The 23,664-nt window shown below is 43.9% G+C and overlaps 1 protein-coding gene and 1 pseudogene across 1 annotated transcript in view; both read left to right on the top strand.

Moving 5' to 3' along the window:
- LOC126262815 (uncharacterized) overlaps window positions 1–23,664 on the top strand; it is a 364,801-nt gene that overhangs the window by 190,742 nt on the left and 150,395 nt on the right. The gene's annotated exons all lie outside the window — the stretch shown is intronic.
- On the top strand, window positions 7,809–7,926 carry LOC126264052 (5S ribosomal RNA; annotated as a pseudogene).

Below are 23,664 nucleotides of genomic sequence, written 5' to 3' on the forward strand. Positions count from 1 at the left end.
GTGTTGGAAGCCAGGACGCCTGCCAACAGTAGCAAGCCATGGAGTGGCCCACCACTGGCTGACTACAGACCCCGTGTCAGCCTCAGAGGGTCGAACCAGCGACCCACTGTGGACTGGAACGCTGGCGCCCCGTCTGCTACTGCGTGTAGCTGGTGGTGTTACATGCCCTGCCATCCAGGAGGGCTGCCACACTTGAATGAATCTCGTTAGAACCCGCACCTATTTATACTTGGCTGTGCACCTCTGTTTTGCCATACGCACCACTTCGTATCACGTGCTCATAACACGCTAGGTTGGCCAGTGGGCCCCTTCTGCCTGTGATTTGCGACTTGCAAAACCGCTATGTATATTCTTTCAGAAATCTGACAGCCCTGTGGCCTCTGTTCTACTTGGCAACTGTTGGTATGCGTAACTCACTGCAATCCGGCTCGCACCTGGCTGTAACTTGTGCTCAGAATATTGCACAAAACTAACTTTTCCTACCCTAATCGGTGGTGCCACTACATATAGCTGACAGCAGCCCATACCATCATGCCAGGTGCTGCGCCTGACAGACATTGATGAATGCAATCTGGCAATGATCGTTCTCCTCAGAGCCTTCACACACGGATAAACCCATCATGGTGCTGTTCACAGGACCGGGAACCTGATGAGAATACGATGTGGTGACACTTGTGTGCGCAGTGTTGTCGTAGGACGCATTGCTGTTGGTGCGTCTCTTTCTTGCCATCCCCAGAGAAGCCGTAGCAGTGGTTGCAGTGCTAACAGTCAGTCGTGCGTAAAACGTCACCTTTCGTATGGATGCGGTTCTTTCAACAAACAGGCTCATTTCCTGATTCAAGGTAAGTGACTTGGCTGTACAGTTTCTGCATGGCTTAGAGAACAATATGTTTGTTCTCTTGAGCGCTAGTCGTTTGAGATTGTTGAAATCCTACATGACGTTGTGCATGGCCCTCCTGCGCCCATGGATTTCCTATTCACATGACATATCGTGGAACGACAAACTGCGTTCTTGGTTGGCCATCATGCTGCCGTCTTCACAGTGTTGCAGTTTTAATCGGCAGCAGCGTACTCCTGATGTTTGTCAATTTTAATCAATGTTAATTGTGCGAAACACAGTGCACTATAAAAACTGATACTCAGTTACAACTAATTAAAAATTAATATCTTTCCCTCACCCTTGTACCCTTTTCTCTCCCACAATTAACTCTGTTGACCTCTTACAATTTCCAAAAGCTTGATACTAACAACTCAATCGTTTCTTTTTTGATTTGATATACATATACTATGCCACATTTAAACATCACATTCCTCCAACTATGCACATAAACAATCTCCACATCTTATCCCATCTACATTTTAATTACGTCCCCCTAGCTGGTCACGAAATCCAGTTAGAGATATGTTTTTCCTTCCAAACGTAACAGGATTCTCTTTTTCCTCTTCGTGCTCATATTGCTCCTATCCTCGCTCCTCTCGTTCCCTTTCGAAGAGATTTTGGTTTAATGTACTCCGCTTCCTCTCCCAAACAAATCTCCCAGATAAAACTCACATCCTTCATCCAATTTCACCTCTAAAGCAACAAATTCTATCCAGTCCTGTTCGCTGACAATCAGTCCAACAATACCAAAAAATCAATGAAAGAAATTCGTGCGTATTTGTGTAGCCATCAAATTGAGCAGCATTTGAAGAAACTGAGAAAGAGTCATCTGCAATCTAATTTATTTAACACGAGTAATCTTTATCGTTTTTACACAACTTTTTATATATTTGAAATCAGTTTGGCTGAAGAGCAGATATAATTATCATCAGTGGTGCAGTGGTATAGGGGGTTAAATATGACTATAAAAGTAAAAAAAATTAATCTGGAGGTTGCTGGATGGTTCGTCCTAAAGAACTCCGGCATTTTTGACATGCCGTGTCAGCTCTACATTAGTGTTGTTGCTGTTCGTCCAAGGAAGATTCGCATGTCTGTCATCTTGGCACCAGACGGCGGCGATATACTCGTACAGAGCGGAAATGCACCTCAGAGAAGGAGTCATATCTGGTGGCATAGGGCATCTGTACGAAATATTAGCATCAATTTTGCACCTCTAGCGTTACCTAGAACTATAATCTGGCTGTTAAGTTAGGAGCAGGAGTGGTTCATATGGTTCAAATGGCTCTAATCACTATGGGACTTACGATCTGAGGTCATCAGTCCCCCAGACTTAGAACTACTTAAACCTAACTGACCTAAGGACATCACACACATCCATGCCCGAGGCAGGATTCGAACCCGCGACCGTAAAGGTCGCTCGGTTCAGACGATTCTGTCATAGCTTTAGTGAAGTTGATTAGTGCATGCGATGTCGACCAGAGCGTATCAGGAGCAACATGCATGATTGACTTCCCCGTAGCGTCAGCTAGATGTACTTTTCCAACACAGCAGTGCCTATGTGAACGCTTCTAGTAATACCCACACCCATTACTGATCAGCTCATCTGGCCAGCTTTATCACCAGATCTGAGTATGAAATGGCTAAACGTCCTCTCGATGACAAGGCCATTACAGTCTCGGTTTAGGGAAGGCTGGGGAATGAAATCGTTCGTATTTCGAAGGAATCACGTTGGCGTTTGTCTTTAACGTTCCAAAGACATAATGGGAAACCTAAATGTGGGTGGCAGAACCGCTATCGTTCTGTGTGAGTGGGACACAATGAAACTCTGGTTGACCCACAGCTATTCCAACATGCTTATAGTTCGCCTCACAAGGTACCAAGAGACCGCATTCCAAACTGCGTCAGGAAACTACTGTTGTCCGTCGTAGTGGACACGACTCTAAAATTAAGAAATTCGGTTTCGTGTGGAGGGGTACCGACAATGTTCCTTCCAACGTATCATCTGCGTATGGAAGAGAAAGGGAAATGACGAAGGAAGGAGGCGAGGTAACGGTTGTTGTTGTTGTGGTCTTCAGTCCTGAGACTGGTTCAAATGGCTCTGAGCACTATGGGACTTAACATCTATGGTCATCAGTCCCCTAGAACTTAGAACTACTTAAACCTAAGTAACCTAAGGACATCACACAACACCCAGTCATCACGAGGCAGAGAAAATCCCTGACCCCGTGAGACTGGTTTGATGCAGCTCTCCATGCTACTCTATCCTGTGCAAGCTTCTTCATCTCCCAGTACTTACTGTAATCTACATTCTTCTGAATATGCTTAGTGTATTCATCTGTTGGTCTCCCTCTACGATTTTTACCCTCCACGCTGCCCTCCAATGCTAAATTTGTGATCCCTTGATGCCTCAGAACATGTCCTACCAACCGGTCCCTTCTTCTTGTCAAGTTGTGCCACAAACTCCTCTTCTCCCCAATACTATTCAATACCTCCTCATTAGTTATGTGATCTACCCATCTAATCTTCAACATTCTTCTATAGCACCACATTTCGAAAGCTTCTATTCTCTTCTTGTCCAAACTATTTATCGTCCATGTTTCACTTCCATACATGGCTACACTCCACACAAATACTTTCAGAAGTGACTTCCTGACACTTAAATCTATACTCGACCTAAACAAATTTTTCTTCTTCAGAAACGCTTTCCTTGCCATTGCCACTCTACATTTTATATCCTCTCTACTTCGATCATCACCAGTTATTTTGCTCCCCAAATAGCAAAACTCCTTTACTACTTAAAGTGTCTCATTTCCTAATCTAATTCCCTCAGCATCACCCGACTTAATTCGACTACATTCCATTATCCTCGTTTTGCTTTTGTTGATGTTCATCTTGTATCCTCCTTTCAAGACACTGTCCATTCCGTTCAACTGCTCTTCCAAGTCCTTTGCTGTCTCTGACAGAATTACAATGTCATCGGCGAACCTCAACGTTTTTATTTCTTCTCCATGGATTTTAATACCTACTCCGAATTTTTCTTTTGTTTCCTTTACTGCTTGCTCAATATACAGATTGAATAACATCGGGGAGAGACTAAAACCCAGTCTCACTCCCTTCCCAACCGCTGCTTCCCTCTCATGCCCCTCGACTCTTATAACTACCATCTGGTTTCTGTACAAATTGTAAATAGCCTTTCGCTCCCTGTATTTTAGCCCTGCCACCTTTATAATTTGAAAGAGAGTATTCCAGTCAACATTGTCAAAAGCTTTCTGTAAGTCTACAAATGCTAGAAATGTAGGTAAGGGTACTGGTAAAAATGTAAATGTCGCGTGGCATTGTTGATTCTGACATCCCACGGGATGGGTCTCATGTCGGAAAGGGTGTTCTTCCTCTGCGCAAATTTGCCCCTTTCCTTGCGGACACGTGAGAGTCATGTCGTATGTGTGTTTGTGGGTGAGTGTAATAAATGTGCCGGCCGCGGTGGCCGAGCGGTTCTAGGCGCTACAGTCTGGAACGGCGCGACCACTACGGTCGCAGGTTCGAATCCTGCCTCGGGCATGGGTGTGTGTGATGTCCTTAGGTTAGTTAGGTTTAAGTAGTTCTAAGTTCTAGGGGACTGATGACGTCAGAAGTTAAGTCCCAATAGTGCTGGTGTTATGTGATGTGTTGTGTGATGACGAGAGAGGGGAGAGGGTGAAACCCGGTGCCGCCACATAGCTTTCTCTTCTCGAATAGCAGCAAGGGGGCCCGTCTAGCTTAAAGTTCCTATCCGGCGGACGGGTCACTATTAACAATTTCACACGCCCTCACTTCATGAGACACTGCGTATAAGTTTGCAGTTTAATTCAGGACACTGGCACAAAGACTGGTCATCAGAAACTTTACGCCACTATCTACCCTCCCCTTGCCGGCCAAGTACGAGGTGTGAAAATTTCACCTACCAATAGGATCTGAATCGGCTTACCTCCGAGTCGAACGCCATCGCACAGGCTTCATACACTTCCGCGACATATCTTACTGTGGCTTGTTACGTACAATATACAGTGATGAGCCAAAACATTACGACCAACAGCTTAATAACTTGTTTGTCCGTATTTGGAACGAAATACATAATTGATTCTGCGTATCAAGGATCCGACATTTTGTTGGTGGTTTTGTGGAGGTATGTGGCATTAGATGTCTACGCACAGGTCACGTAATTCACGTAAATAACGGTCCGCTGATTTGAGTACGCAGTGATGGCACCCGAGAGCGAGCCAGATGGGCTGCATAGCATTTGCATCAGGCAGATTTAATCACCGAGACATCAACGTGAGTTCAGTACAAAGCTTGTCAAATCACTGTAGTAGGGAATGAGATTTTCACTTTGCAGCGGAGTGTGCGCTGATATGAAACTTCCTGGCAGATTAAAACTGTGCGCTGGGCCGAGACTCGAACTCGAGACATTTGCCTTTCGCGGGCAAGTGCTCTATCAACTGAGCTACCCAAGTACGACTCACGCCCCGTCCTCAAAGTTTAACTTCTGCCAGTACCTCGACTTGGTAGAGCACTTGCCCGCGAAAGGCAAAGGTCCTGAGTTCGAGTCTCGGTCCGGCACACAGTTTTAATCTGCCAGGAAGTTTCATATCAGCGCACACTCCACTGCAGAATGAAAATCTCATTCTGGAAACATGCCCCAGACTGTGGCTAAGCCATGTCTCCGCAATATCCTTTCTTTCAGGAGTGCAAGTTCTGCAAGGTTCGCAGGAGAGCTTCTGTAAAGTTTGGAAGGTAGGAGACGAGGTACTGGCAGAAGTAAAGCTGTGAGGACGGAGCGTGAGTCGTGCTTGGGTAGCTCAGTTGGTAGAGCACTTGCCCGCGAAAGGCAAAGGTTCCGAGTTCGAGTCTCGGTCCGGCACACAGTTTTAATCTGCCAGGAAGTTTCACTGTAGTACGGTCCCGGATCCGAGACACGGACAATTATACTGCTTAAAGATTACTACTACAGGTCCCACGCAGGCTCAGGAAAATGTCGCCTACAGCAAAATATTGCTCCCATCAGTCTGCGTCCGTGACGCGCTGAACGTTTCGAGCCGTCTTTCACCTCGATTACTGCCTTTTTTGGAGACGACCATCGACCTAGTGTAGCAAAAACGTGCTTCACCCGAAGAGCCTACACGTTTCCATTGAACGACAGTCGAATCCCGATGGCCCCTTGCCCACTGCAATCGTAACTGACTATTCCGGTGGGCCAGCATATGAACACGTAAGGGTGGTCTGCTGCGGAGCTCCGTGTTCAACAATGTACGATGAACGGTGTGCTCCGAAACAACTTTGTGCGCACCAGCATTGCGCTCTTTCGGCACAGGTGCCACAGATCATCACCACTTGTCCAACTTTGCAGAAGAGACAAGCCTTCGAACCCCACGTTCTGTTGAGAGTCGTGGATGTCCAACTTCTGTCCTGCCTCCTTCCGTAGATGCTGACGATAGTAGCACGTAAACATTCGTCTAGCTGCCTGTCGTTCCTTTCGAGATAATTTTCCCAAGACTCTGCGTTAAAATAGTCTTCCCTTTGTCAAAGTCGCTTATCTACTTGGATTTCCCCGTTTGCAGCCCATATCCTTGCTAGATGATCCCCCGTCCGTCACTGCTCCGCTCATACGCTTTTGTTACCGCGTTACGTGCCCGCAAAGCCACTAGGTGTCATCTAATGTCATGATGGGCAATGGTCATAATGTTTTGGTTCATCAGTGTAGATGTACATGCGTATAGCTCGGAAGATTTTGCCAGACCGAACAATGTACGACTGGAGAAAAAGAGTGAACGCTGCTTTTAAAAATTATGAATGACTGTAAAAAGTACGAATAGAGAAGGAGAGGGCTGTTTAGGATACAAGGATAAAATAAAAATACTTTAATTGTTAAAAAAATTTGCCAAATGCGAGTAGGACTCGCGCACAGAGGGGTCCGTGAAAATTTAGATATGTACACAATTATATATATTACGTCATCCATACTGGGAATCGAGAATCTCAACACTTTTTGTCTGTTTTCAATACGGACACTGGCAATATATATTGTTGTTGTTGTGGTCTTCAGTCCAGAGACTGGTTTGAGGCAGCTCTCCATGCTACTCTGTCCTGTGCAAGCTTCTTCATCTCCCAGTACCTACTGCAACCTACATAATTCTGAATCTGTTTAGTGTATTCATCTCTTGGTCTCCCTCTACGATTTTTACACTCCACGCTGCCCTCCAATACTAAATTGGCGATCCCTTGATGCCCCAGAATATGTCCTACCAACCGATCCCTTCTTCTAGTCAAGTTGTGCCACAAATTTCTCTTCTCCCCAATTCTATTCAATACCTCCTCATTAGTTATGTGATCTACCCATCTGATCTGCAGCATTCTTCTGTAGCACCACATTCTGAAGGCTTCTATTCTCTTCTTGTCTGAACTATTTATCGTCCACGTTTCACTTCCATACATGGCTACACTCCATACAAATACTTTCAGAAACAACTTCCTGACACTTAAATCTACACTCGATGTTAACAAATTTCTCTTCTTCAGAAACGCTTTCCTTGCCATTGCCAGTCTACATTTTATATCCTCTCTACTTCGACCATCATCAACTTTAAGCGCCTCATTTCCTAATCTATTTCCCTCAGCATCACCCGATTTAATTCGACAGGCACTTAGAATTCCAACAACATATCAGGATCTCTACAGTAGTTCAATATACAAACAAAAACGCCAGGAGGGGACTTCTGTTTATAGATTTAGATACAGAAGATTAAAAAAAAATATTTACTTACTAAAACAAGGCTGCAACTTGCATTTTGTTTTTGCATGCAGTACTGTTCGTCTACTATGCTTTAGACGGATGATCAATACAGTTTATGTTCTAATGGCAAAAATATATTTTTATATAATGTAATTACAAATTGCCAACGGCCTTGCCGCAGTGGTAACACCGGTGCCCGTCAGATCACCGAAGTTAAGCGCTGTCGGGCAGGGCTAGCACTTGGATGGGTGACCATCCGGTCTGTCGAGCGCTGTTGGCAAGCGGGGTGCACTCAGCCCTTGTGAGGCAAACTGAGGAGCTACTTGATTGAGAAGTAACGGCTCCAGTCTCGGAAACTGACATACGGCCGGGAGAGCGGTGTGCTGACCACATGCCCCTCCGCATCCGCATCCAGTGACGCCTATATGCTTGAGGATGACACGGCGGCCGGACAGTACCGTTGGGCCTTCATGGCCTGTTCGGGAGGGGTTAAGTTTTAGTTTTAATTACAAATTAAGAGCTTTCGTATTTTTTTCCTGTACCTTGTATTGTGAAACCTTGCTTCTTTCCGAATTACATGGTTTCAGGTCAACGGGAAGTCTCGTACACGGTTTTAATGAGTGGGTTTGCGAGTTTCAAAATATATGACATAAGTGGCCAATATTTTGACTGAATTGACTTAGAAGCTCAAATGTTTCACACGGCCAAGTGATCGTAGACTCTAGTATATCACGTAAATTTGAACTTGATACGCCAACCTGTTCCAGAGGAAAAAGGGGTCGTAACACACAGACAGACACAAAGATGGATAAAAAATGTTCTCTTAGTATGATATCATTACAGATTCACAATCTTCGGATTTTTTCATTTACCTGCAGTGTCAAACTGCGCGTCTATCCAAATTTCATGATTCTACGTCAACGTATAGGTTTTAATGAATGAGTTTTCGAGTTTCAAGATTTGTTACATAAATTTCCAAGGGATCATAGACTTAAGTATGTGACATAAATTTGAATTTGATACATCAGACTCTTCAAGAGAAAAAGGGAGCTTAAGACACATTCACACACACACACACACACACACACACACACACACACACAGATGGACAACAAAGTGGGTCCTGTAAGGACTTCGATTTTACAGATTGAGGCACGGAACCCTAAAAAGATGGTTAGTTATGTTTTGAAGAGACCTCGGATAGCATCCTGCTAGGTCACACTCACAAAGAAAGGGTGCTGCAGCCTGCCAGCAGTGTTGGACTAGCGGTAGGCACGCTTAATCGCATCACTGCGCTGCCTGGAAACAACCCGCCTTCCAAGACTGCAAGCGGCGCCACGGCCGTGCTCGCCAGGCGGGCAGCGTGGGGTTTCCCTGTCTCGGCTGTCTTGCTGCGCTCTCCTGCTGGGCGCCACTGCAATCTCCGGTGCCTCTGGTGACCCAGTAAACCCTGACAGGCTGCCCAACCCACTTGTCCGTGTGGCAAGGTGCAGCAGAACTTTATCCTCCATCAAATTTGTAGCCGCTCTCATATTATCTGTGGTGTCACCGCCAGACACCACACTTGCTAGGTGGTAGCTTAAATCGGCCGCGGTCCATTAGTACATGTCGGACCCGCGTGTCGCCACTGTCAGGATCGCAGACCGAGCGCCACCACAAGGCAGGTCTCGAGAGACGTACTAGCACTCGCCCCAGTTGTACGGACGACATTGCTAGCGACTACACGTACGAAGCCTTTCTCTCAATTGCCGAGAGACAGTTAGAATAGCCTTCAGCTAAGTCCATGGCTACGACCTAGCAAGGCGCATTAACCATATCTGGAGAGAGTCTCACTTGTATTATCAAGAGCAATGTACAACAAGAAATTAAAGTTAAGTATACGAGAAGCTCCGTTCTTTTCTTTATAGCTTTCATCACGTATCCTGTTTCAGACTTAACGCAAGACGGCGAGAGTTGACGCGTGCCCTTCTGGCTACTTCTCAGTGTGGCGTAGCTAGCTTGTTACGCCACAACATTATCCACGCACCTTTCCTCGGCTTCTAGGCTCTCCACCGTAAGTCGGAAGACTTGGGCAAAATATTGTAACTTAGTCCGAAACCGACAATCTTTACAAATCAAACAATTCCTGACACAGCAGCACCTCCACTCTCGAATGTCTGTTTTGAAGGTAGTCTTAAAGTTATCATCATCACCACGAAAAAGGAAAATACCTTTTTTATTTTTATTTTTATATATTTATTTATTTATTGCTGGTACAGGGTGACAATTATTGAACTATATGAAATAAAATCACCATAACTTCTGAACGGTTTGCGTTGGTACGTTCACACTACACGGTTTGCTGCGGGGCGTTGTGGATATTACTGTGAGCATGCGCGAGCGCCATGTTGTTGTCGGCCATTTTCATTAGGATGGTTTTGTAAATAAGCAAAATTGGGGCATTTGGGGCACTGAGAATCCGTGTTTCGTGATCGAGAAGTCTCTTCACCCTCAACGGGTGACTGTGTGGTGTGGTGTCCAGTCACCGAATAATCGGTGAGATATTCCTTGATGGCACGGTGACTACCCTACGGTATGTGAAGGTTTTGGTAGATGATTTCATCCTCATTATCCAAAGTGGCGCTGATTTCGACGACAAAGTGGCGCTGATTTCGACGAGTGTGGTTCATGCAAGACGCAGCTCGACCCCATCGATGCAGGACAGTGTTTGATGTCCTGGAGGAGCACTTTGGGGACCGCATTCTGGCTCAAAAATGGTTCAAATGGCTCTGAGCACTATGACACTCAACTGCTGAGGTCATTAGTCCCCTAGAACTTACAACTAGTTAAACCTAACTAACCTAAGGACATCACAAACATCCATGCCCGAGGCAGGATTCGAACCTGCGACCGTAGCGGTCTTGCGGTTCCAGACTGCAGCGCCTTTAACCGCACGGCCACTTCCGCCGGCCATTCTGGCTCTGCGGGACCCAGAGGCCACTGGCAAGGGCCTCCATTGGCCGCCATATTCTGCGGATCTGAACACACGGGACTCCTTTTTGTGCGGTTATATTAAAGACAATAACCCCAAAACCATTGCTGAGCTGAAAACAACCACTCAGGAGGTCATCAACAGCTTGACACGAAGCACATCCATATCTCACCACTGGCTTCTAGTATCAGTCGCACGCAGTTGACGTCAACAAGTGTATTGGCCTGAAGATGACGTTGTTACAACGTTGAAACTAATTGCCAAAATAAAATCGACACCTTAAATACAGCTGGAGTAATTTCTTCATTTTTAATATAAATTTATACCAGCTGACGTCCCCCTGTCCTCCACTTCAACTATGGGTGTACGAAGATTTCACATTTAAACGTCCTTCAGACAAGTTGCATGTCTGAATGAGCAGATACGGTTCTGACATTGTACTTGATATGAAATGGACTCGCATTTTGCGAATTCTGATTGATGTCAGCCGTTTGTGTCAAGCGAAAATTTTTGTCAAACCTGACTGGAGTCAATCAGCCCGTCCTTAAGCTCACCAATATTCTGCTTTGGCGGGCTAGCTCCAAAGCGTTTAATTTCCTACTCTGGAACCGTAAAATAATGGGTTAAATTCTTCACTCCCCAAACTGAAATTAAAAAAAAAAATATTTTATTAACAAAGAATCTAAAATCTTTAAGACAAAATAAATCAAGCACTTCTTGGATTTTTTTTTTGCCGTTTTTGTTATATTTCCGTATTGTGGCTTCTGCCGAAATTAGAGTTCTCATGAGGCAACATGATATTTCAAAACATGAATTTCTCTACCATATTAATTCTTCTCACAAGGGAACCTCCCCATCGCACCCCCTTCAGATTTAGTTATAAGTTGGCACAGTGGATAGGCCTTGAAAAACTGAACACAGATCAATCGAGAAAACAGGAAGAAGTTCTGTGGAACCGTGAAAAAAATTAGTAAAATATTCAAACTGAGTAGTCCATATGTAGGATAGTTATGCAACATCAGGGAAAATGCGAGCGCAGCAGCGCCGTGGTCCCGTGGTTAGCGTGAGTAGCTGCAGACCGAGAGGTCCTTGGTTCAAGTCTTCCCTCGACTGAAAATTTTACTTTCTTTATTTTCGCAAAGTTATGATCTATTCGTTCGTTCATTGACGTTTCTGTTTACTGCAATAATTTTAGTGTCTGTGTTTTGCGACCGCACCGCAAAACCGTGCGATTAGTAGAAGAAAGGACGTGCCTCTCCACTGGGAACCGAAAACATTTGATCGCAAGGTCATAGGTCAACCGATTCCTCCACGGTAAAACACGTCTGATATATTCTATACGACACTGGTGAAGGCGTGTGCGTCACCTTGCCCGATTTAGGTTTTCTTGTAGATGTGATAATCACTCCCAAAATAGTGATGAAAACATAAGAGTTTGTCACATAAGCTGAAAATAAAAAATTAAAATTTTAAGTCGAAGGAAGACTTGAACCTAGAACACCTCGTTTCGTAGCTGCTCTCGCTAACCACAGGACCACGGCGCACCTACTCTCCCACTCTCCTTGATGTTGCCTATCTTCGCATGGACTACTAAGTTTGTATATTTTACTAATTTTTTTCATAGTTCCACACAACTTCTTCCTGTTTTCTCGATTGATCTGTGTTCAGTTTTTCAAGGTCTATCCAATGTGCCAACTTATAACTAAATCTGAGGGGGGTGCGATGGGGAGGTTCCCTTGTCAGTAACCCTCTTAACTGATATGTGATAACCAAAAATTAACTCTTCTGTACGGTAAACTGTGAAGTAAAAATTTTCAACCAAAGCTTTGTATTTCAGACTCTTTTTAAGATTGTGGTGCTCTTCCATTATACGTGTACATCGTTTACACTCATCTGTACTCGCTTTTTTGGTCGCAGTTGCGAAGTATACTAACTGTCCGATAATCCAAGTGTAGTTATTGTTCTTTGTTTCCGGAAAGAAATGACAGTCTGGCTGAAGTATTTCTTTTTTACAATGGTTTCTGTAGTTCTAATAATCGTTGCTAGCTTTTCTCTAGTCCAGCTCCCTATATGGAATTGGTCTCTACAGATTAGGGTGTGTGCCAGAGAGTCAACATTATGTACATGATTGCATTGTGGACTCTACTTCTATTTAATCTTGTGAAGTTTTTCAAAGGTTTTTCCAGTTGACCGCTGGATATTTCTCTTCCACAGGGTATGGTTTGTGGTGTCTTGTGAGTTGTCAATAGGTCCTTCTGGTGTCAAGTTGTTGTGGATTAATTTGAATATTGCTCATTTCCACGTAATAAGTGCGGACGTATTCGAGTTGAGTGCTGATGCGGCCAATGTCGACTAGAGCGATCTTGCTCAAGGGAGCTATGCCGGTGAATAAATTTTTGTGATAGTCGTACGGGGTGAGTGCTGTATTTTGCGGATACTCTTTATATATATTGCAGTGCGTCGTTTTTGGACTTCTTTGACGCCCAAACCACCAGCAATGCGGGTTAGCACTGTGGATGCCACGATGACTTCAAGCATATATCTGCTCCAGATGAACCAATACGTTGCAGGTAGAATCTTGCGCACTGTACACTGGATACGAGTAACACTGCTGTGAGGCGATATATTTAGCTTATTGGATAACTGTTAATCTGTACCATCACGAGTTCTGAATATGTTCAGTTTATGGTCTGAGTTGGCAACTATAATCTCCCACTGATTAGAAGTTAAAATCATGCTTGTGTGGTTCACCTTCTCTCTCCTTTGTAGCCATGTTATTTGCGTGTTCTCAATTTGGGATCCCACAGGTAAAATCTTCGATCTGTATCCACTAAGCTAGGCGCCAGAATAAGTGACATAAGCTATTCGGATTTCGTATTAACTATTACACTGTACTCATCTGCATGTTCACGACATGGGTTCTGTACCTAACATCTGTAAACCTCGTATCCTGTGATGCAGATGTAACGGTAATTGTTCTACAGTGATCGCATACAGTAGAAAAGGGGAAGCCCTGCCGCAAAGATCGTTTAATCAGGGTGGATGAACTTGTTTGGCCATTAATTTTGATTCTAGAGGAAGATCCGACTATACATTTGAGAATGAGCTGAATAAAATGATCACTGAACCCCATCCTTTGAATCAGAGTTAGTAAAAAATGGTGGTTGATGTGGTCAAATGCCTCTCAAAACATGGGACCAACGTTGCATTTACATAATCATGATAAATTTATAGTTTCCTTGTATTCACGCTATTAATTTGTTACAGATCTCCCTGAGACAGCACTCATTTGATAAGGGCCAATTACGTTCGTAAACAACGACTTAATTCTACTGTTTATGAGACGAGTGAAGATTATACAGGATGGTGCATTGATCGTGACCGGGCCAAATATCTCACGAAATAAGCGTCAAATGAAAAAACTACAAAGAACGAAACTCGTCTAGCTTGAAGGGGGAAACCAGATGGCGCTATGGTTAGTCCGCTAGATGGCGCTGCCATAGGTCAAACGGATATCAACTACGTTTTTTAAAATAGGAACCCCCATTTTTATTACATATTCGTGTAGTACGTAAAGAAATATGAATGTTTTAGTTGGACCACTTTTTTCGCTTTGTGATAGATAGCGCTGTAATAGTCACAAACATATGGCTCACAATTTTAGGCGAACACTTGGTAACAGGTAGGTTTTTTAAGGGGGCTCCGGAAAGGCTCAAAATCATGAAAAGTTCAATTTTTACTTTTTTGCGTTTTCTGAATCTGCAGACTATTACCTTTTAATAGATATATAATTTATTCAATTCCGAAGACAACAACTACTTTTAAATTTTTTTTTAAATGTGTTCTACATGGGCGTGACCCACTGTGGCGCTGTTAAACTGCTGTCAAATGGTGTTATTATTAACGTCCGTGTTCATCAGGTACATTTTAGTGATGTGAGATAAAGTATGTGTTGTGGCTAACCTGTGATGGTTCAATATACAGGGTGATTCAAAAAGAATACCACATCTTTAGGAATTTAAAACTCTGCAACGACAAAAGGCAGAGCTAAGCACTATCTGTCGGCGAATTAAGGGAGCTATAAAGTTTCATTTAGTTGTACATTTGTTCGCTTGAGGCGCTGTTGACTAGGCGTCAGCGTCAGTTGATGCTAAGATGGCGACCGCTCAACAGAAAGCTTTTTGTGTTATTGAGTACGGCAGAAGTGAATCGACGACAGTTGTTCAGCGTGCATTTCGAATCCGCGGGAAACAACTCAGTATGAACGTGACACGCCTAAGGTGAACGTTTTCTGTGCCATTTCAGCCAATAAAGTTTTTGGTCCCTTTTTCTTCGAAGGTGCTACTGTAACTGGACTACAGTATCTGGAGATGTTAGAGAATTGGCTGTTCCCTCAGCTCGAACAAGAAGCACAACAATTCATATTTCAGCAGGATGGAGCGCCACCACATTGGCACTTATCTGTCCGTAACTACCTGAAAGTCAACTACCCGAGGCGATGGATCGGCCGCCAGGCAGCCCGTGACAGAGCACTTCATCACTGGCCTCCAAGAAGCCCTTATCTTACCCCCTGCGATTTTTTCTTATGGGGGTATGTTAAGGATATGGTGTTTCGGCCACCTCTCCCAGCCACCATTGATGATTTGAAACGAGAAATAACAGCAGCTATCCAAACTGTTACGCCTGATATGCTACAGAGAGTGTGGAACGAGTTGGAGTATCGGGTTGATATTGCTCGAGTGTCTGGAGGGGGCCATATTGAACATCTCTGAACTTGTTTTTGAGTGAAAAAAAACCTTTTTAAATACTCTTTGTAATGATGTATAACAGAAGGTTATATTATGTTTCTTTCATTAAATACACATTTTTAAAGTTGTGGTATTCTTTTTGAATCACCCTGTATATCGCTGGTGTGATTGTCGATTGTTTCATGTTTATTTACTCTGTCGTTATCTCGAAAATATTCGTAATTAATTCTGTTTCTTGAATCTCTGTTTTGTTGAAGTATAATAATGAGTAAAAGTAAAGTTATTAGAAATCCTCTGAAGGCTTTTAAGAAAAGGAGAAATGTTCGAAAGCCAAAGGTATGTGTTATTACTGTAAACAATAAAGACGATAACCAAGTGAGTGAACCTAACCTCTCAAGTACACCTGCCCATAGCAGTCAAAGTGGGAAAGAAAATACTTCACAGAAGAAGCTTGGTTAAATGAGTGAAAACTATGAATGTTTTATGGGCGAATCGGATGTGAATGAAATATTTGATATGTCGGTTCTCAAAGGAATTTTTTCAAACTGTGTAAGATGTATTCATTGTAGTGAAGTTGGTCTGGAACTCTCCATAATAAAGCACGTAGGACTTGCTAGTGAAATACAACTGAAATGTGATAAGTGTTCATACATGACCACCTTTTGGAACAGTGTTGCAGTAACTGCAACTGAAGAAAATGGTAGCAAAATCTACGAACACAACATTAGATTTGTTTATTCCTTGCGTTCAGTTGGTAAGGGTGCTACTGCAGGTGCAATTTTCTGTGGCATCATGAATCTTCCAAATCCCCCAACCAAGTTTACGACCTATAATAAATTAATAGGGTCTAAAGTAGAAGATGTCTGTATAGAATCTATGAAGAACGCTGTGGAAGAGGCAGTAATGGAAAATAATGGTAACAGAGATTTGACTGCAGCGTTCGATGGTACCTGGCATAAACGGGGACACACATCTCTTCATGGTGTAGTATCTGCCACCAGTATGTATACAGGGAAAGTTTTAGATGTAGCAGTAATATCAAAGTATTGTAGATGTCCACAAAAATATAAAGGTACACATGAAAATAATTGCAAAGCTAACTATAGTGGCAGTAGTGGAGGAATGGAAGTGGCTGGTGTTGCCAGTATATTCCAGCGTTCTGGGGCGTGTGATAAAGTGCGATATGTTAATTACCTTGGTGACGGTGATTCTAAAAGTTTCAAACAGGTTCAAGGACTGAAGCCCTATGGTGATGATGTTGTAGTGCAGAAATTTGAGTGTATTGGATACGTACAGAAGCGAATGGGAACAAGACTTCGGCGACTGAAAGCTTCGTACAAAAAACAAAAACTCAGTGATGGTAAAGGGTTGGATGGGAAGGGAAGGTTAACTGACGGTGTAATTGACAAAATACAGATCTATTATGGAATGGCTGTTAGGCAAAATACACAAAGTGTCGACGAAATGAAGAAGGCTGTTTGGGCTCTTTTTTTTCATACTTCTTCAACCGATGAAAATCCCCAACATAGCTTGTGTCCCAAAGAAGAAGACAGTTGGTGTAAATATAACAAAGGATTGCTAACTGGTCAAGTGTACACTCATAAGCATAGTCTGCCTCATGCAATAATGGAGGTGATAAAACCTATTTTCAGAGACTTAGCAGCACCTGAACTGTTGAAAAAGTGTATTCACGGAAAAACTCAAAACCCCAATGAAAATGTAAATGGTGTTATATGGTCGAGAATCCCCAAGACTGTATTTGTTGGAATAGAAACACTTCACTTTGGTGTGTATGATGCTGTTGCGACTTTCAATGATGGCAACATTGTAAGGTGCAAGGTATTTAGAAATATGGGAATGAAGATAGGTTCTAACATGGTACGAGCGATGCTTGCTTTAGACAAGGAACGCCTTCGCGCTGCAGACAGGGCTGTAAAGACTCTAGAAATACAAGCAAGAGTAAACAGGAGGAGGAACAAGAGGAAGCTGGAGGAGGAGTTTGCAGAGGATGAAGATAATCCATCCTATGGACCTGGAATGCACTAAAAAGTTAATCCAATCTTTGTCGCTCGATTCCCAAAACTTTTATTTTCTCATACTAATTACATGTTTTCTAAGGATCTTCCAAACATATTTGTTTCAAACTTTCAGTAAATGTTACACAGTACCTTCTGCATAATTTAACACAGCCTTTTTCCAAAAAACTGTATATTTTTGAATATATAAATAAAAAATTGCAAAAAATGTTGTGAATTTTCATTACAATTGAAAAAAAATCATCTTTAATAACTGAACTAAAATTTTGTAAAATCCCTGTGTTAAGTTGTAGCCCATATTCCAATAAATAATCTGTAAAAAGTTCAACTTCCTACCTCAAATACTTTGTGAGGAAAGATGTAATTTATAAGCGTTATTTTAACATTGCAAGTATAGGGCGTTCCGGAGCCCCTTAAATTAAAATACAAAACGTAGTTACGTTTGAACATTTTATTTCGGTTGTTCCAATGTGATACATATACCTTTATGAACTTATCATTTCTGAGAACGCATGCTGTTACAGCGTGATTACCTGTAAATACCACATTAATGCAATAAATGCTCAAAATGGTGTCCGTCAACCTCAATGCATTTGTCAATACGTGTAACGACATTCCTCTCAACAGCGAGTAGTTCGCCTTCCGTAATGTTCGCACATGCATTGACAATGCGCTGACGCATGTTGTCAGGCGTTGTCGGTGAATCACGATAGCAAATATCATTCAGATTTCCCCACAGAAAGAAATCTGGGGGCGTCAGATCCGGTGAATGTGCGGGCCATGGTATGGTGCAATAGATGTTGATGTAGCATTCTCAATACCGACGTTTTTGAGATTCCCGATTTTCGCGCAATTTGTCTGCTACTGATGTGCGGATTAGCAGCGACAGCAGCTAAAACACCTACTTGGGCATCATCATTTGTTGCAGGTCGTGGTTGACGTTTCACATGTGGCTGAACACTTCCTGTTTCCTTAAATAACGTAACTTTCCGGCGAACGGTCCGGACACTTGGATGATGTCGTCCAGGATAAAGAGCAACATACATAGCACACGCCCGTTCGGAATTTTGATCACAATAGCGATACATCAACACGATATCGACCTTTACCGCAATTGGTAAACAGTCCATTTTAACACGGGTAATGTATCACGAAGCAAATACCGTCATAACTGGCGGAATGTTACGTGATACCACGTACTTATACGTTTGTGACTATTACAGCGCCATCTATCACAAAGCGAAAAAAGTGGTCCAACTAAAACATTCATATTTCTTTACGTACTACACGAATATGTAATAAAAATGGGGGTTCCTATTTCAAAAAAACGCAGTTGATATCCGTTTGACCTGTGGCAGCGCCATCTAGCGGCCAGCCATAGCACCATCTGGTTACCCCCTTCAAGTTAGACGAGTTTCGTTTTTTCTAGTTTTTTCGTTTGATGCTTATTTCGTGAGATATTTCACCCGGTCACTATCAATGGACCACCCTGTATAGTCGGAGTTGATCGAAGCTAGTGGTCAGAAAACCTTCAGCGTAAGGCAAATTTTTTTTGTTTTTTTTGGGGGGGGGGGGGGAATAAAGACAATCATTCATTCTGTAAGCTGAGACGGGAACTGCACTTGCCCTAATAATTCATTGTAAATTTTAGTTAACTCTGTTCCTGTAACACTCCAAAAGCAAGCATAAAATTCTTTGGGCAAGCCTTCTAAATTAGCCAAGTCCTTTAGACATTCTAACTCCTAGTCGGAAACAAACCTGTTTACAAAATTGTTGAGGCTTTCGTGGCCACTTGTTGACAAACTGCCTATTGGCTTCTGTCTCGGGTTCTTCGGCCGACGTTCATCTAATGATTTTTCTGACGTTTCGCCAGCACGAGTGGCTGGCATTGTCAAAGCTTCACCCTCCATTGCCGGTGGTGAACTGGAGCCGAGCTCGCGGGCGCAGGCTATATGTACCTGGCGCGCCAACGTCCGAGGGCTTCTCCGCGGTCATTTCCGGTGCGGTTCTCCTCTTGCTACCTGCGACGGTCGTTCGCTGCAGTACGGGAAGCCAGGATCCGTTGACCTTAAGGCTTTCCTCTTTCTTGTTCAAACTGTTCGCGTGTTTTTGTATTTCTACAGCTTCTCTGAACAAGCGCGTGTGATAGTGCTTCTCTACAGCTAGAACTTCCGTGTCGGCGAATTTAATTACATGGTCGGTCTCATTCAGTGCGTGCTCTGCCACGGCCGATTTCTCCACCTGCCCCAACCTGCAATGTCGCTTATGCTCTTTGATCCTGGTGTTAATGGATCGTCCAGTCATTCCGACATAAACTTTTCCGCATGTGCATGGTATGCGGTATATTCCCGACATTGCAAGTGGGTCTCTTTTCTCCTTCGCCGATCTAAGACACTCTTTGATCTTCCTTGTCGGTTTGAAAATCGTCTTTACGCCATGTTTGCGCAATATACGGCCGATTCTGTCCGTCACTCTGGGAATGTATGGCAGAAAGGCCGTACCCGACAATTCTTTTTCCGGTTCCTTACTTCGCCGAGGGTTGGGCTCTGTTACACTTCTAATATAATTTGTGGAGTAACCATTGCTCCTCAGGACAGTTTCCAGGTGTTGCATTTCTCGTTTGAGGTGTTGCGGCTCACATATTCGTCCTGCTCTCGTTACGAGCGTACTAATCATGCCTCTTTTCTGGCTCGGGTGGTGGTTTGACAGTTTGTGCAGGTATCGGTCCGTGTGAGTCGGTTTTCGATACACGCTGTGTCCCAGATCTTCGCCGTCCCTTGTGACCAGAACATCTAGAAATGGCAGTTTCTTGTCCTTTTCTACTTCCATGGTAAATGTTATGTTGGCATGGAGGCTGTTCAAGTGTCTTAGGAAGTCACTGAGCCATGGTGAAGAACAGCTCAGTGACTTCCTAAGACACTTGAACAGCCTCCATGCCAACATAACATTTACCATGGAAGTAGAAAAGGACAAGAAACTGCCATTTCTAGATGTTCTGGTCACAAGGGACGGCGAAGATCTGGGACACAGCGTGTATCGAAAACCGACTCACACGGACCGATACCTGCACAAACTGTCAAACCACCACCCGAGCCAGAAAAGAGGCATGATTAGTACGCTCGTAACGAGAGCAGGACGAATATGTGAGCCGCAACACCTCAAACGAGAAATGCAACACCTGGAAACTGTCCTGAGGAGCAATGGTTACTCCACAAATTATATTAGAAGTGTAACAGAGCCCAACCCTCGGCGAAGTAAGGAACCGGAAAAAGAATTGTCGGGTACGGCCTTTCTGCCATACATTCCCAGAGTGACGGACAGAATCGGCCGTATATTGCGCAAACATGGCGTAAAGACGATTTTCAAACCGACAAGGAAGATCAAAGAGTGTCTTAGATCGGCGAAGGAGAAAAGAGACCCACTTGCAATGTCGGGAATATACCGCATACCATGCACATGCGGAAAAGTTTATGTCGGAATGACTGGACGATCCATTAACACCAGGATCAAAGAGCATAAGCGACATTGCAGGTTGGGGCAGGTGGAGAAATCGGCCGTGGCAGAGCACGCACTGAATGAGACCGACCATGTAATTAAATTCGCCGACACGGAAGTTCTAGCTGTAGAGAAGCACTATCACACGCGCTTGTTCAGAGAAGCTGTAGAAATACAAAAACACGCGAACAGTTTGAACAAGAAAGAGGAAAGCCTTAAGGTCAACGGATCCTGGCTTCCCGTACTGCAGCGAACGACCGTCGCAGGTAGCAAGAGGAGAACCGCACCGGAAATGACCGCGGAGAAGCCCTCGGACGTTGGCGCGCCAGGTACATATAGCCTGCGCCCGCGAGCTCGGCTCCAGTTCACCACCGGCAATGGAGGGTGAAGCTTTGACAATGCCAGCCACTCGTGCTGGCGAAACGTCAGAAAAATCATTAGATGAACGTCGGCCGAAGAACCCGAGACAGAAGCCAATAGGCAGTTTGTCAAACCTGTTTACACTGAGCGTGGCAATTATTTACACTTGCATAATTCAGTGGTACTACTAACCACACTCACTGTCATCAGACCATGAATTCCCACGTGAGGTAGATGGGGGTTCCTTGTTTCCTTAGGTTCTTCAACTGAGGGGATTGTGTGTTGGTGTGTACATCTCTATTCGTATTTGGAATGTCTTTTTCCGACCTCTACCAAGTCATGTTTTTCTTTCGTTCACTATAGTTCCTGAATCCCTACAGGACTCTGTTTACGCATTTGGTGTTTAGGTTTTACCGGCTCCTGCCTAGGGCTGTCTTACTCAGTATTTTTCAGCTCTATTACGTTGGTGTTCCCAGTCAAATTTTCGCTCATGCTTTAATCGAAGGTCGTATTCTTCACAGGTATCGGTTCGATTTAATGGTGCTCATTCAAAGATGTTTGGCCGGCCGGTGTGGCCGTGCGGTTCTAGGCGCTTCAGTCTGGAACCGTGTGGCCGCTACGGTCGCAGGTTCGAATCCTGCCTCGGGCATGGATGTTTGTGCTGACCTTAGGTTAGTTAGGTTTAAGTAGTTCTAAGTTCTAGGGGACTGATGACCACAGATGTTAAGTCCCATAGTGCTCAGAGCCATTTGAACCAATCAAAGATGTTTCTTGCATGTCATCAGTCTCGTCATTGGAAAAATTGATCGGTTTCTCATTATATTTCGGTATCTGTTGTGCTGAAGCAGTTACAGCTGTCACGATTTCCTTAGGCTCATGTAATCTAGATTCTGTTGTGTCATTCATTGGGCTCTGGGCTTCTTGTTGGGTCACGTGGTTGTCCGCATTAATACTGGGGCTTTGGATCGGGAGTTGTCCTCGCGCAGCCACAGCATATGACGTTGGAAGTTCAGCCATAGCCGGCGAGCTCGACGCCTCGTCAGCACGTGTGTCTGAAGGAAATTGTAATGTGAAGACACACTCTGTAATTACAGATGTTGTGGCCATCAAAGAAACTTAAGACTTTCGATGGTTTAGTGTGTGTTAGAATATCATTCGCACTACTGTAATAACAAAATAACTAACACATAACTTGAGGTCTACTTTCTGTGATTTTACGACACCGGATGCTTCAGCAATGCAGCCGAAGATCAATGACAGAGCGTACATCGGCACGACTAACGAATCCTGCAATATCATTAACCTTCTACAGAATGTTTATTCTTGATTTTTTTTTAAAATTTATATGGCACGTTATATAGGTGCGGCCGAGCGGTTCTAGGCGCTTCAGTCTGGAACCGCGTGGTCGTTACGGTCGCTGGTTCGAATCCTGCCTCGGGCATGGATGTGTGTGATGTCCTTAGGTTGGTTAGGTTTAAGTAGTTCTAAGTTCTAGGGGACTGATGACCTCAGCAGTTAAGTCCCATAGTGCTCAGAGCAATTTGAACCTTTTTTGTATTTCACTTCAGTTCTCAGTTGACAGAAGCTGGAAGTTTCGGCACCCGCTCACCGACCTTTGTGATCTATAGTACCGTAGCGAAATAGCTACAAGACCTATACGGTTGGCGCGGGATTAGCCGAGCGGTCTGAGGCGCTGCAGTCATGGACTGTGCGGCTGGTCTCGGCGGAGGTTCGAGTCCTCCCTCGGGCATGGGTGTGTGCGTTTGTCCTTAGGATAATTTAGGTTAAGTAGTGTGTAAGCTTACTGACTGATGACCTTAGCAGTTACGTCCCATAAGATTTCACACACATTTGAACCTATACGGTTGAATATCAGGGAGCTGTGTGAGCGGCAGGAATGTGAACCAAGAGCACTGTTAATACACAGACCATGTTCTGGATAGACATCTCCTCGGTAATGGTATTTTCTACATGATGCTGCTGTGGTCTTCAGTCGAAAGACTGGTTTGATGTAGCTCTCAACGCTAGTCTATCCTGTACAGAAACATCTATGATGGAAAAATCGAGAGTATTTCGAGCTCATTTTTTGGCTTACCAACTTTGCAAATGGAACAGGAGTGGAGAAATGATAGTAGTACCTGAAGTATCATCCTCCGTAAACCGTGAGCTGACTTGAGGCGTACCAGTGTAGATGCTGATGAAATGTTTACGAAACTCGGTCAGAGCATTATGCACTGAGTCTTGCTAATGGTAATCGGCAATTAGATGGAATTGTGTAGATAAAAGCATTGGTTCTTTACATCGACTTTGTATCTAATTTTTGTTCCTTTTGTTTCAGGTAAGCTGAGATCACCGTGTCGACTTACTACGCCATGTTGACCTACTTCTACAAATCTAGAGGTAACATC

Source organism: Schistocerca nitens, chromosome 6 (genome assembly GCF_023898315.1).
Source record: "Schistocerca nitens isolate TAMUIC-IGC-003100 chromosome 6, iqSchNite1.1, whole genome shotgun sequence".
In the NCBI taxonomy this organism is placed as follows: domain Eukaryota; kingdom Metazoa; phylum Arthropoda; class Insecta; order Orthoptera; family Acrididae; genus Schistocerca; species Schistocerca nitens.